The sequence below is a fragment of the Mastigoproctus giganteus genome, chromosome 5, assembly GCF_048544385.1.
Source record: "Mastigoproctus giganteus isolate SK-2022 chromosome 5, ASM4854438v1, whole genome shotgun sequence".
NCBI lineage: Eukaryota > Metazoa > Arthropoda > Arachnida > Uropygi > Thelyphonidae > Mastigoproctus > Mastigoproctus giganteus.
Window position 1 is genome coordinate 104368726 of NC_143579.1, and position 10509 is coordinate 104379234.

A 10509-nucleotide genomic window follows, 5' to 3' on the forward strand; every position below is an offset into this window, starting at 1 on the left:
TTCTCCAATGCATCGCAGCCCAAAAAAAATATGCAACTTGTGATATGTTTACAGATCTTTCTGGAACTGGACATGATCCAGCCAAGGTGAATGTCATTGTGTGTGTGTGTGCTAGGTGCAGAGAGTGTGAAGAAATTAGGTGCCAACTCAGTGTTCTGATGGGAGGTTATGAGAGTTTGAAGAGTAGGGTAGTTGCCCTCAAAGGAATTAAAGTGAGGGCTCCATAAAGCTCTCAGCTGCCCAACTCAAAGCCAGATTTCACTCTTGTCCATCAGACAACACAGCAGCAATCTTCAAGGCAGAATGCACTGGTTCCACAGGAGCTAGTTATTGTGGGTGACTATTGTCAGGAAAACAAAAAATATTTGTGCAAGAAGGATCGGTGAAATAGGACCAGGTTATGTCTGCCAGGGTCAAAATTAGATGACCCTGGCAGACAAAATTAGTTAGAGCAGATAACATCTTTTAAGGGCAAAAAAACGTGATGTACATGCTGGCACTAATGATTAGAGTAAGAGATTTGAGGACTTAACAAGTACAGGGCAATGTCGGCAAAAAGTCATGAGTTAGTGTCTGCAATTCTGCCCAGACATGATACGAGGGAGTATATGTTGATAGCCTTGTCCATCAATTCAGGCCTGGAGATAATGTGCAAGGCTCATGGGGTAAAATTTTTCCCAGCATAGTAAGTGTTTGTTAACAGGATAATAGTAGTAATTGCAAATGATGCAAGAAAGCAAGCTTATATAACAACAGCCAAAAAAAAAACACTCATTCATCCATCCATACCTTCCAAGAATTTGTCTGGTTCTCCCTCGAATTTATTAAGCCCATCCACTTCGACAACAACAGATGGAAGCCTGTTCCAACAATCAACCTACTGGCTGAAGGTAAACTTCTGCACATCTATTCTGCAACCATCCTCAATTTGAATTTATGCTCCCTCGTGTGTGGTCTCAACAAGTGGAAGAATACCATAAACATTCAGCTAACTCAATCCAGTCAACACCTCAGTCAGACCTCCATGCATGTGCTGGTCTTGAGACGACACAATTTGCAGGACTGAAGCCTTTCTAGGTAAGGGCGCTCTTTTGTTTCCTTTACCAATCTGGTTGCCTTTCTCTGCACCCTCTCCAGCAGGTCTACATCCTTCCTAAAGAGAGGCCTCCATACCTGTATACAGTACTTAATGCAGCCTTACCATGGCCTTATACAAAGTGATAATCACCTCCTTATCCCCACTAGCAAAGTTTCTGTATATCATTGACAAAACCTCATGAGCTGCCCTCGTAATGTCTCTGCATTGCATAGAGAATTTCATGTCTAACTACACAATTATTATTATTATTATTATTATTATTATTAGCCCTATGGTGCAAGGAAGCCTGAGGCTTATGCTGCACCAGCCAAAAAAAAAAAAAAAAAATTCCTGAGAGAGATCCCCAAGTCTTTTTCATTCTCCATTACCCTAAGTGTAATACCACACAGTTGATAAGTAATCTGTGGTTACTGCTACCCAGGTGCAGTACCTTTCATTTCTCAATGTTAAAACTTCAACTGCCTTTTCTCAAACCATTGACCCAATTTTCCTAGATCTTGTTGCTGTAGCTCACCCTGTTGATTGTTGCTAACCACACTGATGTTTTGTAACATTTGCAAATTTAGACATTAAGCCTGATATATCTTCATCAATATCATAGATAAATAATGAAAACAGCAATGGACCCAGCACTGAATCCTTTTTTTTTTTTTTTAGTTGTTGGCACAACGGCTTCTGTGGCCATATTGCACCTCCCAAGGTTTTTGCATATTTCTACTCTGATCCAAGCCAGAGGCAGGATTCGAACCCGCGTCCTTTGGGTTGCCAGGCAGGCTGGCTAGCCCAGTCGGCGGAACTCCACTAATTACGTTGGTCAGGCCCCATTGATAACCAATTTCTGTCTTCTTCCACTTAGAAATCCCTTTATTCATAGCAGTAATTTATCTTAATGCCACATTGCTTAAGTATGTACAACAGTCTTTTATGTGTAATAGTATCAAAAGCCTTCCTAAAATCCAAGTATATCATGTCAAAAATATTTTTTTATATCCAGTTTCTTAGTTACAGCATCATAGTAACTATTACATTGGTTAGACAAGACTGCCCCTTAACAAACCCGTGCTGTGATTGCAGTATAATTGCACGCATTCCCTGGAACAGATGTTTAAGCTAACAGGTCTGTATTTACTCATGTCGCCTTTTGATCCCCCTTTATGAATTGGGGATATTTTTGCACTTCTCCAGTCCATAGGGACTGGAGAAGTGCAAAATGATCCCAAGGATGATCTCGTAATTTTGGCTAAGGGTTAGCTTACCTCCTTGGCTGCCTCAATTAATATATAATTGGATAGATTCCATCTGCCTCAGGTGTCTTTTTTTATGTCCATCCTCACAATTCCTCCTCCACTTGCCTTTCAGTTGTCACAAAGTTGTTTAGCCCCTTGTTAGAATTTGATAAACTTCTGGCAACCCCTTTCCAAAGAATTCCTCACTTGAATGTAGATGCAAAATACCTAATCATTGTCTGCAACCTGAGTAGGTCATCAACAGTTAACCAACCCATAAATATCAAGTTGGCCAATGTGATTCAACCCCTTCCTTCTACTGTTAATATACACATAGAATTCCTTGCTATTTTTCTTTGCATTCTTTGCCAGAAACCTCTCATAATCTGCCTTAGCTTGACTAACCTCCTTTGTGATTTGATTACAGACTAATTTATATCCGCCACAGGCTTCTGTATCACCTGATAATCTATATGCGTCCTATTCACTTTTCTTCTCTGCCACGTGTCCCAATAGTCCATCTAACTTCCATTTAGGTCTAAGCCTAGAACAGTATTTCTTTGTTGGTAAGAAATCCCTAGTAGCTTTTTTCATTACCTCGCAGAATACATCCCATTTAGAATTCGTAACGTCATCAGCTGGGCCCACTGCACACAATTTAAAAATTGTCTGAGAGCTGCGTAGTCACCCTTACGAAAGCAAAAGCCTTTCCCTTTACCCTTGCAGTAGTTGTGTTCTTAATTAAATTCCACATTAGTACACTGTGATCACAGTCTTTTACCTGCAGATTCTTAATGCATGAAGAATCACTGCTGATAACCAGATCAAGAGTATTGCTTCCTCTTATTACCTCTCTAACATGCTTCTGTAGAAAACAATCATCCAAGAAATCCACAAAAGTGTTGTTAGTGTGTGAATGACCAATCCACAAATTCCAATCAATATCTGGAAAGTTAAAATCACCCAGTAGCAAGGACACGATGCAAGAAAGCAAGCTTATATAGCATTAGCCAAAAAAACACACACACACACACACCCCCATCTCATTTCACCCATCCACTCGCTCCAAATGTTTGTCTAGTTCTGCCTTGAACCTGTTTAAGCTATCAACATCTACGACAGACAGAAGTTTGTTCCAGCAATCACCCACCAGCTGGCTAAAGGCAAACTACCGCACATCTATCCTACAACTGTCTTTCCTCAATTTTAATTTATGCCCTCTCAGACAATTATTCTGAGCAAGAGGAAGAATCCCATCGGCATTGAGCATGCTCAAACCATTCAAGACTTTATCACCTCAATCAGATCACCTCGCAGGTGCCTAGTCCCAAGACACTGTAATTTGCAAAACTTAAGCATTTCTTGGTAACACCAACCCTTTATTCTATTCACTAATCTTGTTGCCCTTCTGTGTACTAGTTCCAACTGCTCTACATCCTTCTTAAAATGAGGCCTCCAGACCTGTATACAGTACTCAAGGTGTGGCCTGCCATTGCCTTATACAGGGGGATAATCACCTCCTTATCCCTGCTAGAAAAATTCCTGTATATCATTGACAAGACATCATGAGTTACTGTTGCATACCAGCTGCACTGATAAGAAAACTTCATACTGCCTGCACAATTATCCCCAGGTCCTTTTCACTTTCACAGGGGGATAATCACCTCCTTATCCCTGCTAGAAAAATTCCTGTATATCATTGACAAGACATCATGAGCTACTGTTGCATACCAGCTGCACTGATAAGAAAACTTCATATTGCCTGCACAATTATCCCCAGGTCCTTTTCACTCTCTACCACTGTCAGTGAGTACCACACAGTTGATACATTACTCTGTGGTTACTGCTTTCCATATGCAGTACTTTACATTTGTCAATGTTAAACTTCAGTTGCCAGCTCTCAGCCCATCTGCTCAACTTTTCTAGATCCTGTTGCAGCAGCATACTGTCATTATCAATCCTGCTGACCTTCGTATCATCTGCAGACTTGGACATTATCAATATCATTAATGAATACAGAAAACAACAATGGACCCAACACTGAACCCTGGGGGACTCCACAAAGAGCAGTGTCCACTGATTACCAGTCTTCTCCCACTCAACCATCCCTTTATCCATAGCAGCAATTTGCCTCCAATGCCACACTGCTCCAATTTGTGCAGCAGTCTTCCATGTGCAACAGTATCAAAAGCCTTTTTAAGATCCAAATATACAATACCAAAATTATTCTTCACATCCAGTTCCTTTGTAACTACATCATAGTATCCAATCAATTTGGTCAGACAAGATATCCCCTTAACAAACCCATGCTGTGTCCAAGCTATAACTGAAGTCTTGTCTAGATGATCCTGCAATGCTTCTTTAACCAGTGCCTCCATTAATTTCCCTGGAACAGAAGTTAAACTAACAGGTCTGTAATTAACTGTGTCTTCTTTTGATCCTCCTTTGTGGATTGGGGTCACATTTGCACATTTCCAGTCCAAGGGTATGAGACCTTCCTCGGACTCCAGAGTCCAAGGAAGGTCTCATAATTATAGCTAAGGGTTTGCTTACTTCCTTTAATATAACTGGATAGATTTCATCCACCCCAGGTGCCTTTCTTATGTTTATCTTCACAAATTTCTCCTCTACTTTACTCTGAGTTATTGCCTAGCTTACTGCCAGAGTTTTATACACCTCTGGCATTCCCCTCCCTGAATAATTCTTCATGTGTGAATGTAGATGCAAAATATGCATTTAGTTTGTTAGCTACCTGAGCAGGATTATCAACAATTGAACCATCGGTATCAAGTGGACCAATCTGATTCATAACCTTCCTTCTAGAGTTTACATAAGTAAAGAACTCTTTGCTGTTTTTCTTTGCATCCTTTGCCAGCCTAACCTCCTTTCTGACTTGGTTACAGACTAACTTATATCTACCATAGGCTTCTGTGTCATCTGTTAATTTATTTATATGTATCCCGTTCATTTTTCTTCTCTGCCACATGTCTAATTAGTTCATCTGACATCCATTTAAGCCTAAATCTTGAACAATATTTCTTATTTGATATGAAAAGCCAAGTAGCTTCCAAGATTATTTTTTTGAATGCTTCCCATTTTGAATTTGCTGTTGGTAACATCATCAGTTGGTCTCACCGTATAGAATTTAAATACTGTCTCAGACCACCATAGTCACCTTTAGGAAAGCAAAAACTCTTCCCTTTACCCCTGATGGTAGTTACCTCTTTGAGTAAATCCCACTACAGCACACTGATCACTGCCACCTAGTGGTTCCTTTATTTGCAGATTCTTAATGCATGAAGAATCACTATTGATAATCAGATCACGAGTACTACTCCCTCTAGTTGCCTCCTGAACATGCTGCTGTAGAAAACAATCATCGAATAAATCCACAAAAGCCTTGCTGGTGTGTGAAGACCAACCCACAAATTCCAGTCAATATCTAGGAAATTAAAATCCCCCAGTATAAGACACTCTGATTTACTGGACCACTCTCTATTTCTCTGCACAATTGATCATTACACTCATCAGATTCATTAGGCCTATAACACACACCTACTCTAATTTTTCCTTTCCCAGTGCCTAGGTCACTCCAAACAGACTGAACATAATGTCCACCAACATCAATTGGATGCACTTCCTTAGATTTTGTGTTTCTTAACTAACAGAATATAACCCTTCCTCTGTCTATCCTTTCTGTACACATTGTACTCCCCAAATTCCAATTCTGCACTGCTTATGTCTGTGTGACACCATGTCTCTGATATTCCAACAATATCTGCCTTTGATGTCTTGACTAGCACTTCTTGACTGCCACATCGTACTTAAACATTGTTGCTGACTATTTTCATGTTGACAGTTTATCCTCAGTTAGATGATTACTTCCAGCAGGATAATGCGCCAGTGCACAAAGCCCAAATCACTATGGAATGATTCCAGGAACATGGCAATGACTTTTCTTTGCTGCAGTGGCCCACTCAGTTTGCAGGTCTCAATCCTATTGAACATTTTTGGGATGAGCTGGAAAGGGCTGTTCACTGCAAGCCTACACCTCAGTCGAATCTCAAGGAACTGTGTGACATACTCATGTCTGCATGGTACTCTATTCCTGCACGTTTTCAGCATCTTGTTCAGTCCATACCAGATGAATTCTGGCTGTTTTGAAGGCTAAAGGAGGCTCAACACACTACTAGGTAGGTGTTCCTAATAAAGTGGCAGCACAGTGTATCAATTTTGTTTACCCTCACTTCTAATCTCTCTCTTGACATAAGCATGTTTCGCTTTCAGTGTTACTTTTCTTCTAAACAGCTACTCATTTTATGCAAATCTCAAATTTGTTCTATCATGGAACATTGTTCCCACATCTGGGATGATGCCTCCATAATATCTCTCTTTCTCTCTCTCTCAGGCTTCTAGACTCCATCCAAAGGAAGGCATTTAGGTTAATTAATGACTCATCTGTTACAGTCTTTCTATTCTCTGTCTTATAGACATTGTTTTTGCCACATTCCTTTTCTACAGATACTTCCATTGGAACTGTTCTTCTGAATTGGCTTTTACAATTTCCCCACTTTCCAAACCAGTCAGAACACCTGCTGCAGATAGTTGACATCCATTTACAGTTCAACTTCAAACTCGCAGAATAAACCTTTCTTCCTCATTTATCCCTTCAACATGTGGTTTGTGGAAAAACTTCCCTTTGCATGTATTTCTAGAAAATTACAATCTTCAGATTTTCAAGTCTAATGTTGACAGTGTCTTCATTCAATTAAAAAATAAATAAATAAAATAACATTGTGCAATTCACGAGTTAGAAAATTTGGTGAGCAAAAGTACATGGAGGATTTGATTTCATTTACAATTTAAGAAAGAAAGTGGCAGCAATCTCTAAGACACCATACTAGTAGGGAAGGTTAAAAAAATATATATAGTATAGTGAAACCTCAATATGATGCAAGTATCAAGCAACAACTTTAATAGCTGTGCTATAAGTGAAGCACATTAGAGCCAAAAAAATTTTACTAAGTAAATAAATACTTTATTTTGAGTATTTATGAGTATACACACTAAATGACAAAGTATTAAAGTTTATATCATTACCTTTACGTTCTACTAATACACAATACTGTTATAGACTTTTTTATGCATCCATTCTGAAACAGTGATGTAATTTAGTTTGCTGGAACTGATGATAGCATTTTTAGTACATAATTCTTAATAGTGGTCAGCTACAATCAAAGATTGTAGCTGACCATTGTAGCTGACCACTATCACTCTGACATTCTAATCACGTTAAAACTTCATTAATATTTTCAACAACTTTGTTAATTCCTAGTGCTTTTTATTTACACGAGTAATCCCCATTTTCCTAAGTCACTGGCCTTCTGTTTGTCTTCCTACTGCTAACAGAAGCTGTGAATTTCTTCCTCGCTTAAGTAATGCATAACTGGAGCTTCCACAGCTACCTCAATCCAAGCAGACAGGTCATTTTTTCCAAGACTGCCACATGTTACAAGCAGCCTTTACTTCTTGATCTGAATATGTTACTAATTCAAGGTTATTAATAGTGATCTCATCTTTTCAAAATTCATATCTGGTGATTATTGGCACACCCAGTTTGCTGAGCTGGATATCATCATTCTTCTCTTTCTTCGTGATTCCTTTCTGCTTCTAACTCTTGTTTTCTCTCTCTCTCTTAGGGTAATTCAGATTTTTTTTTTTTTTTTTTTTTTTTTTGGCTGGTGGTTGCATCATAAGCCTCAGGTTTCCTTGCACCATATGGCTAATAATAATAATAATGCTTTTTTCCCAGCAGTTTTCAATTGCTGTTGAGCATACTTTCTCTCATCAAATCCAATATTGTATGCATGTCTTTCAGTGTTAATGTTTTCAGAAATTCTAAACTTGAATTTTTGAGTTCACAACACTAGCAAGTAACACACCATGATAGTAGGCTTTGAAGGCTCAAATAATGCCCTGAATTATTGCAGTTGTGTTCCTTGGCAGAAACACATCATTGATCTTGACATCTTTCTATTTCAGGGATGAGCCAAGCACTGATCAAACAGTAACAGAGCCTTCAAGTTTATTTTTTGGAAAGCAAGTAGCATCATTGATGGTATACACTCTCTTTAAAACCATGAAGCAAAAATATCACTAAATATCAGCATTGGAGCTATTTTTATAAATCACATTTAGAGATTTCATACTGATGTGCTTAAAATACTGGGGACTTTGACTTTTACTGATGCAAATGTCTTTAGCTTGTGATTTCCAGTCTTGTTTGCACACAGTAACTCTTCTTTGTTAGTTTTCATGCCCACTTTGTTTGGTGCCTTTTTAATATCTTGTGACTTGTTGGGAAGTTTATAGTGCAATACTGTTTTGTCACAGTTGTATAACTGTTCATCTGTGAATTGACCACCTTGAATCACACTGTGTAGAAATTCAGGAAATGCACTTCAAATGCAGATTTGCCTACAAGACTAATCTGGGATATCCCATGATGAGCCTCCCATCTCCAAAGCCACCTTCACAAGCTTCAAATGTTTTATCATCAAATAGGTTATGAAATTTAAGTTTCTCTGTTTTCAAAATAACACCATTTATCGGTCCTCCTTCATTGCACAAGCATTGGTCCACATCACTGTTTTCACAAAGTCTAGTTTTCTTTGGAAATCTGTTTCATCTTCTATGAAGTCTACGAATGAATGCAGTTTTTCTTTCTTTTTCATCCAACTCTGGATTGTTCCTTCTGGAATTCCACATTCATGAAATATACTGCATTTTGTTTTGCTACTCTTAACTGTTTTGATAATCTAACTTTTCTTCAAATGTATAATTTTTTTTTATTTTGGTGGCCATTACTTCAGTCCTACTAATTTTGCCATGTATTTCTTTCTGATACCTTGAATTTTCCGTGTTTTGAAAAAATTTAATCAAAACCTTAACTATCCAGCCTATCATAGTGCTGAAGTGAAATCACATGATTTCTCCATATATCACTTGTCAGTTCATGTATATTTTTCTCTAGTTTAGCCCTTAACAGTTTTGCTATTCTAGTTAAAGAAAGGTTGTATGAGGTTGTTTACAAAAATTTACTTTGTAACTAATGTAATGCACAAATGGTAACCATATTCTCCTCCAGAGGTAGCTGTTCGTAATCAGCTTTCCACCGATATACTCTTTTATTGCATCTCTAGCTAAGGTGTCTACAGTGATTAGTCTCCGACAAGTCCTGTTTACAAAAAATTACTCAAACTGAATATATTGAAGTGAATATAAACCTAATTTTTAGCTAATTTCCTCTCTTGGAAATACAGTAGTAGGATGCACAATATTCACTTTTTCCAATTTCAAGTACGAAACTGATAGTTCTTTGAGCATACTACTTTTTTTTCATAATTCATTTTGGGGGACATGGTCATACCTGAGCTATATTTGAAACCACAGCATGAAGAGGTGTGTTACACTGAGGTTGCACTGTATTGCTTAATTACATTTCTTTCATTATAAGTATTTTGTAATATGTAACTATTGTACTGACTTTTTTATCACATTTCAACACAACAGAATTTCATTATAACAAATATATTTTAGTCACCACACAAATCTGTTTTACATTTCTATGAGATTTTACATTCTGATGGTATGGAAGTCTTCAATAGTGAGCCAGTTAAAATGGCACCAAATCTTCATCTCGAGCACAAGAGAAAAAGGTCACATGGGACAAAGTCAGGTGAGTTGCTACAGAAATGTTTTATGGTGCTAAAAATTCTTGGAGAGTGCAGTATGTGTGCAGGAATATTTCCACAGTTTAGAGGCCATCAACCATTTTCAATCAGATGGTGGCATTCTCTCCTAATTCTTCCTCTCGGTTAAATCAAAACCTCTTTAATGTAGGCCTAGTTTACTACATGACAGTTCTGAACAAATTCATAAATGATACTTTGAATATCGAAAGAAAACAAGCAACGTTTTTCACATTTAACTGAACTGTGCTTTTTTTTAAAGAAAGAGTGCAGCAACAATACAATTCTGACCTTTTCAACTCCTTGCACAGTTCCTGACATCTTTTCATCATTGAACAGTTTTGGAGGTCCTAAAGTTTCATGTCTGAAAACTAAGTATATATAATTATGGTACACTAACCTTACTAAATAACATAGAAAAGAAAGACAGCTT